Genomic DNA, 7,657 nt, shown 5'->3' with positions numbered 1-7,657 from the left:
GTTTAATATAGGCCTTAATTTGGGGGAGGGGCTGAATTTGATTTTATGCCGATAAAACATGCTGGGACTTCCTATTGGGGGAGGCCATATTGTTAGAGAAACCTATTGTTAGTTTGGTTATGAGATGTCTGTAAGCAAACAACCAAGCTCAAAGAACACCAAGGGCCTCACAGTTCAACCCTGAGCTACAAGTATTCTCTTCTATCGGTATTACAGAAAATAATGTACTTGGTGCTTTCTTAGTTTTTGCCTTTATTCTCTGATTCTGTGACTGCTTTCCTGGCTGGAAGAACAGATGGCTGGAAAAACTCTTCAGAATCTGTTATTTTTGGTGAAGGTGCCGGCATAGAAACCAGGAGACTATGAGTTCTTTTCATCCCACCTTTGGCATGAAAGCCACTTGCTTGACTTTGGGGCATTCATTCTCTCTCAGCCCAACTCATCTCACAGAGTTCTTGTGGAGAAAATAGGAGGAGGAAGGTGCATTAAGTAACTCTGCCACCTTGAGTTATTTATAGAAATAATAAGGTAGCTAATGAAAACATAGGACATTTGACCCCTTTTTTCCTCCTGAATCACACAATGCACTTTTACCTGGAATAACATGAATAATGACAATGTCTTGAATAGATTGTTACAGGAGAATGAGAAAATCCAAAAGAGATTATGAGGAAATGCTTTAAAACAGCCTTTATCAACCCTTTTACACATACACACATACGTATACGCCCCCTCTCCCCCCCAAAAAAATAATGTTTGGATCTCAGGGAACCACTGAATAAAAATTGCAAAAAATATGAAAATTTCTCAATACTATTCATTTCTAACTGACACAATATTTTTACAATGTTTACAGTAACAGAAAAACAGCAGGCTGGCAATTTAGTCATGACCCATAAACTTTACCATCATCAAGAGTGCTAGCATTGCACAGTGTGCAGAGTTCAAGAAACTGTAGGTTTGGGGCTTTTTTAATCCCAATCTCCCACAGAAACGTTTCACAGATCCCCTAGTTGAGAAACAGTGCTGTAGAGACTTTCCCCAAGGAACCAGAGAGGGCAGTCCACTGTCTTCCAGGCATGTGCTTACAAACATATTCTGCTAGAAGAGCAGTCAATCTGCGTTTGTACAAATAGCCATATTGTATTTGATAAAAGTGGGACTGTCAGTATCAAATTAAATGTGCCTGGATAAACGCACATTATTTGTTCTGTAAGACTGAATTACTTAGGGATTTTTCAGTAACATTTAAATGAAATGCTCTCTCTCTTCTCCCTCCCTCCCTCCCGTGTGTGTTTGTGTGTGTGTGTGTCTTCGAGTTAGTCTTGACTCCTGGAGACTACTTGGACAAGTCCCTGCAGTTGTCTTGACAAGGTTTTTCAGGAGGGGCTTAGCATTGCCTCTCAGCAGGGTTGAGAGCGACTGGCCGAGGTTTACCCAGTTGGCTCTGTGCCCAATGCAGGACTAGAATTCCCAGTTTCCCAATCGCTAGCCTGATGTTTTAACCACTATACCCAAAATGGGAATAACAGATTACCAAACAGTGATTTGATAAATTCTTGCAGAACTGTGGTGTTTCTTCATGTAGTTTGTTGTTTACTTAAAACATTCTAAATGCTATTTTTATCGTTCAATAAAATTGAGGTGCAGATTGGTGGGACAAAGGGGCCTACATTATTACACACACTCTAATTGCACAAATGTCTGCAGTGTGGTAACCCATCACTGAATCTAGGCAACAAAAGTATCACATTTCATGATACTTGACTGCAGATGGTTTCAACTCAACAGTGAAGCTATATTCCTGATCTAGTCTATGGAAACAGAACCGTGATATATACATAATTTCTGGTTGCCACAGCATATCATTCCACTCCTCCCTTTTAATAAAGGCTCTGGGTTAGAACATTTTGTTATGTAAGAATGCAAACTATATTCAGACCCACCATAATTATCCTAACTGCATCATCACCTATTTTTAACACCAAAGGCACCAGGGAAGTTTGCATTACATTGTTCAGAGAACAAACAGGCAACAGATATGTGCATCCAAAATGAAATATGATTTAACAATTGATTAAGTAGGGCTTTTTATAAGTACAGTAAATAAACAAGTTATTCTTTTACTTCATTAACACTAAATTCCAATGGCATGCTTCTAATATTGCATTTTTATTCAAATTGTAAAATACCCTAATATATCCAATTTTCCTAGTCTGAATAACCAAATAAAGGGCCTATCTTTCTCTCTAAAATAGCTTTAACAAATGACGTTGGTAAGATCTAATGGTTAGCTTCATGGAGTGGCTGTGATGAGAGAGAAACCTAATCCTTCCCTCTCCAGTAATGACAAGCGACAAAATCGTGGAAAAAAAAAATCTTGTGATCTGATAATCAACTGGCTGAAATGCTATGTTTAGAATTATTTTTGGAGCATTTAGTCATATGTGGGAAGGGAATATAAATATAAGTGACTCTCCTGAATGGCAGCACTTATTCCTTCTCAAGAGGTCAGATGTAATCTGCTCTACACAGTCTATTCTATGTCTGCCCTACAATTATTATTCAGAAAAAAAACTATATATTCACTTTTTTGTGTAATATTTTCCTTGGGCAACAAATCCAGAGACATGGAAAATTTAGGACAGTATGCAGTCGAGTACTGGCTTCACAAACCTGCTCTCAGGTGATCAACTACATTTGAAATTAAACCTTATATTCAATATTGGGAGACGCCCTCCTCCCAATAATTGTTTCTATATAAAAGCCATCTCTACCTAGGATTCATTATCAAGTAAGTATGAGAACCAGCATGGCAAAGTAGTTAAGGTATTAGATGCGGTTCTCATCCTGTCTCAAGCATGGAAAATGGCTGGGTGACCAAGTTTCTCAACCCTAAATTGAACCAACACAATAGATTTGAATCCATAATCTTCAATTAAAGAGGTTTTCAACATATATAGTGGGTTGGTTCAAGTTAATGATGATAACAATAACGATGGACATAAGACCTCTGGGTATCAAAATCAGATGGAGAGAAATCCATCAAATCATGATAAGCAAAAGATTTGGGGGCTTAGGATTTTAAAAAATAACCAATTCAGAAGAACCACAGCTATGGTAAAACAATACACGGAACAAAAGGCAAAATTAGGGCAGTACAAGATAGAACATAATGAATTGTGCAAGAGTTACAAAAGAAAATACGTGTCAGTTACTATAACCCTGAAGCATGCATGACTTATGCATGAACTATTTTTGTGGCTACCAAACAGTTTAATAGAAGCTATTGCATTCACTACAAGAACCTCTTGTGCTTTGAAAGTTTGTGTTGTTTAAGCACCATGCCCTGAGGATGGCATAGAAGAAATTGAGAACTGAATTTTAATGTTCAGCTCTCCTGTGGACATGCAAGAAGGCATAAGGCTTGATTGGGACTTCAGCTATGAATATAAAAGTGCAGATACTGTAATTAAGAAATATACAAAAGTAGTTTGGTCAGTAATAGAATTAATTGCTACAGGTTTTTTTGGGAGCTGTGATTAGAATCATGTAGATTCAAGGTTTTCTTTTAAAATATAGTTGTCAATTTTTTCCAAAGTAGATTTCTACTTTAGATCTTACACAGCGACGTAACAAAGGAGAAATTCAACTGGGTGAGCTTTTCTCAAAAATGTGCCTAACTAGAATTTGTTTTGCCACACAATTATTACTGTATTTTAAGTAGGCAACAAGCCATAAGAAGGGGTACAGTCTGATCCACTTCCTCAACCACTTGCTTGTGTCAGGTGACATCTAGTCATGTAAAAAGAAAAAGTACACCCTCTTTAAATTCTATGGTTTTATGTATCACAACATAGTAAAAATCATCTGGTCCTTAGCAGTTCTTAAAAGTAGGTAAATACAACCTCAGATGTACAATAACACAAGACATATTACACCATGTCATCATTTATTTTTCAAAAAGAAAGCCAAAATTGAGAAGTGATGTGTGAAAAACTAAGTACACCTTATGAGTCCATAACTTGTAGAGCCATCTTTAGCAGCAATAACTTGAAGTAATTGTTTTCTGTATGACTTTATCAGTCTTCTATCACATTATTGTGGACGAATTTTGGCCCATTCTTTACAAACTTTGCTCCAGTTCATGAAGGTTTGTGGGCATTTGTTTATGCACAGCTCTCTTGAGGTCCTGCTACAGCAGTCAGGTTGAGGTATGGACTTTGGCTCATTACAACAGCTTGATTCTTTTCTTTTTTTCAGCCATTCTGTTGTAAATTTGTTGATGTGCTTGGAATCATTGTCCTGTTGCATGGCCCAGTGTCAGCCAAGCTTTAGCTGTCAGATGACCTCACATTTGACTCTAGAATATTTTGCAATACAGGGTAGTTCATGGTTGAGTCAAAAACTGCAAGGTGCCCAGGTACTGTGGCTGTAAAATAAGCCCAAATCATCACCCCTCCATCACCATGTTTAATGGTTGATATGAGTTGTTTGTGCTGATATACTGTGTTTTGTTTTTGCCAAACCAAGCACTGTGCATTATGGCCAAACATCTCCATTTTGATTTCATCTGTCCAAAAGACAATGTTCCAAAATCTTGTGATTGGTTCAGATGCAACTTTACAAACTTAAGCCATGCCACCATTTTTATTTTACAGAGGCTTTCTCCTGGCAACCCTTCCAAACAAGCCACACTTGTTCAATCTTGTTCTAAATTGTCATGAACTTCAGAATTTAACATGCTGAGATGTAACTCTTGAGTTTTTTTTTTACAGTTTTCTGAGCATTGCATGATCTGACCTTGGGGTGAATTTGTTGAGACATCCATTCCTGGGAAGATTGGCAACTGTCTTGAATGTTTTCCACTTATGTTCTTCGCTGTAGAATGATGGACTTTAAATTGTTTGGAAATGGCCTTATAACACTTCCCACATTGTTGGGCAGCAACAATTGTTTCTCTGATGACTTTATTGTTTGGCATTGTGTTAACACAATATCTCAATCCTGGAGACCAGCAAACTCCTAAAACTTTGGCTTTTATGCAAGTAGTCATACTTACTGATGATCAATTGATCAAGGGGTCTTGATTAGCAGACTTTGGTGCTACCTACCCTCTTCATACCTATGGAAGCAGTACCGATGTACTTAGTTTTTCGCATGGCTTCTCCATTTTGGCTTTCTTTTTGTAAATTAAAAGACATGGTATAATATATCATGCATTGTTGTTCATCTCAGGTTGAATTTACCTACTTATAAAAATTGCTAAGGAGCAGATTTTTATTATGTCCTGATACATAAGACTGATTCTCAGTCATCCAAGTCATGGCTGTCCCAAAGGTGCTTTTTCAAGAGGCAACTGGACTTCATTTTTTCTTTTGAAGACACTTCGCTTCTCTCATGAGAAGTGAAATGCCTTCAAAATAAAAAACAAGGAAGTCCAGATGCCTCCTGAAAAAGCACCTTTGGGTCCTCCTGTCAGCTTTGGAAGCCATATTAGCACCAGACACTTCCACACTGCCACATTCTTGAGCCTGGGGAAATGGGAGGGGGGAATTTCTTGGAGCATATATGGTTAGACATAATAGCATTCTTCTTCTAAGTCAAGGCCATGTTCTTTCTGCACCTGGCTTAGGAGTGGTTGAGGGGGACGTCTCAAGTTGGGACGGATGGTGATTGGGGCATGTGATGCAATGAGGGTGTAAGGGGTGGATTTGTAATTTTTTACTTATTGAAGAGAAACCTGGAACTTTCAGATCTGGGATTTCCCAGATGTGCCAGTTTACTACTCTAATAAAAAGAACCTTTGAGAAGATGTCTGTCTCGGAGTTATTGGAGTTGAGGTTTTCTGGAACGCTGACATCTGATACATAAAACCATAGAACTTAAAAGAGGGTGTTCTTTCTTTTTCACATGATTATATTTTATGGAATCTTGTTTCTTGAATATGTGTGTGTGTCAGTATAAATATATATTTTTATAGTTGGAAATGAGAAATAGCATTTGTCATTAATGTCCAAAAACCCAGTATCTATGTGTGTGTGTCAATATAAAAATACAATATTTTTATAGTTAAAAATGAGAAATAGCATTTGTAATTAATGTTCAAAAACCAGTACCAAGTGAAAATTGTTACTATTTTATAGAATTATAACAGCATTACACAAGGCAACTAATGACATTGAATGAGCCTTGCTAGAGTACTTTTTGTACGTTACTTGTAATCATTAAAACAGCAATAAAAAGTAGATAATAGTAAAATTCAGGCATATATTGCTGTGGTATTCTGATCAGCTGTTGTAGAAAATATGTGTTTTGGGGTGTGTATTTGAGTAAGAGTATGTCTAACTTGATTGCCTTTGTGGAGGAAGGGAAAGAATTCTTTAGCAGCCGATACACTTGTAGGTTTTCCTTTTGTTTTATTTTTACAGGCGACAGTGTGTTTGTTTCTTTAAAAATGATCCTTGATTCAAGTTGCAAATAAACCCTCTGCAAATAAACAGCCACAGAAATTCAGCTTATTGCCAATGACATGTACAAGACACATTGAAATATTTTTAATTAGCTAAATGAGAATTACTGTATATATTTATTTTGGAAAAAGTCCTGCAGCATGCATATATATATATTGCATTCATTCACTTTGTGTTGCATTAATAGTAAGTTTCTCTGACCTCCTGAAAAATAAAATAAAAAACAGTTTAGCAGAGCATTTAAAATGTACCAACCAATATGAATAATAAAAAAATACTTCTATCAGTTTGAAGTAGAATATACTTTGTATTTCCTAATGTAATGGCTGTTTTTAATCAAAAGGTACTCCAGCTCATGCTGTTTTTCCCACTTGCTTTGACACAATGGCCCTTCTCCATATAATAGTCATTAGAGCAATAGACATATTATTAATAACACTGCATTGATCAGATTGCACAATCCTGATTATGTCAAATTGATGGAAACAAAATGGGCATATATTTTTATTGTTTTCCCATTTTTAATGATGAGCTCCCCAAATCTGGAGTTGAGCCGCCTTTAAAGCAAATGAATGAATGAATGAATGAATGAATGAATAAATAAATAAATAAATAAATACTGGATACAGTGTAGATAAGGCAATTATCCTTCTCTTCATTTCTCCTGTTCTTACTTTCTTTCAGATGCATAACAGGTATTTAATATTTACTTTCTATCACTATCTGAAGAATCATTTCTAACTGTGCGATTTTACATCTTTTAGCATATATAGATATCTTGATAAACCATGCAATAGTTCAAAGTGCCGTTTCCAAAACCCATTTCTGAATATTTTGCCTCACAATTATATATTATCTTGATTCTCCATATTTTGATTGTGCTAAATATCAAGATTATGCTTTCAGGGCTCATATTCCATTGCCTGTGCAATGCATTCAAATACTGTATATCAGAGCTACAGTGTACCCTTAATTAACATCACCAATGATACAATTGGTAAACTGCCTTACTCTCAAAATAAGCACCAGAATGAGAAGGGTTTTTATTTTAGTTCCCCGGCATTTTAGGTGCTTGCTTACTCAGATTCAGACATTATCACAAAAATTGATTATGTACAGTACTGTGCAAAAGTCTTAGGTCATATTTAGATTTGTTGTTGTAACAATGGTATAATCACCATATA

At 36.3% G+C, this 7,657-nt stretch overlaps 1 protein-coding gene across 1 annotated transcript in view; it reads right to left on the bottom strand.

The window, feature by feature from the left end:
• Window positions 1-6,604: 6,604 nt before the first annotated feature.
• Window positions 6,605-7,657, bottom strand: part of CDKL3 (cyclin dependent kinase like 3) — a 38,867-nt gene continuing 37,814 nt past the window's right edge. Inside the window, exon 14 of the transcript XR_015741723.1 lies at window positions 6,605-6,677. The gene's annotated coding sequence lies outside the window, so the exon portion shown is untranslated. The remainder of the gene's footprint in view (window positions 6,678-7,657) is intronic.

This window comes from Pseudonaja textilis, chromosome 2 (genome assembly GCF_049901715.1).
Source record: "Pseudonaja textilis isolate UNSWEBS1 chromosome 2, rPseTex1.2, whole genome shotgun sequence".
Taxonomy (NCBI): domain Eukaryota; kingdom Metazoa; phylum Chordata; class Lepidosauria; order Squamata; family Elapidae; genus Pseudonaja; species Pseudonaja textilis.
The sequence above is the reverse complement of the archived record's forward strand: the minus strand, read 5'-3'. Positions and strand labels throughout refer to the sequence as shown.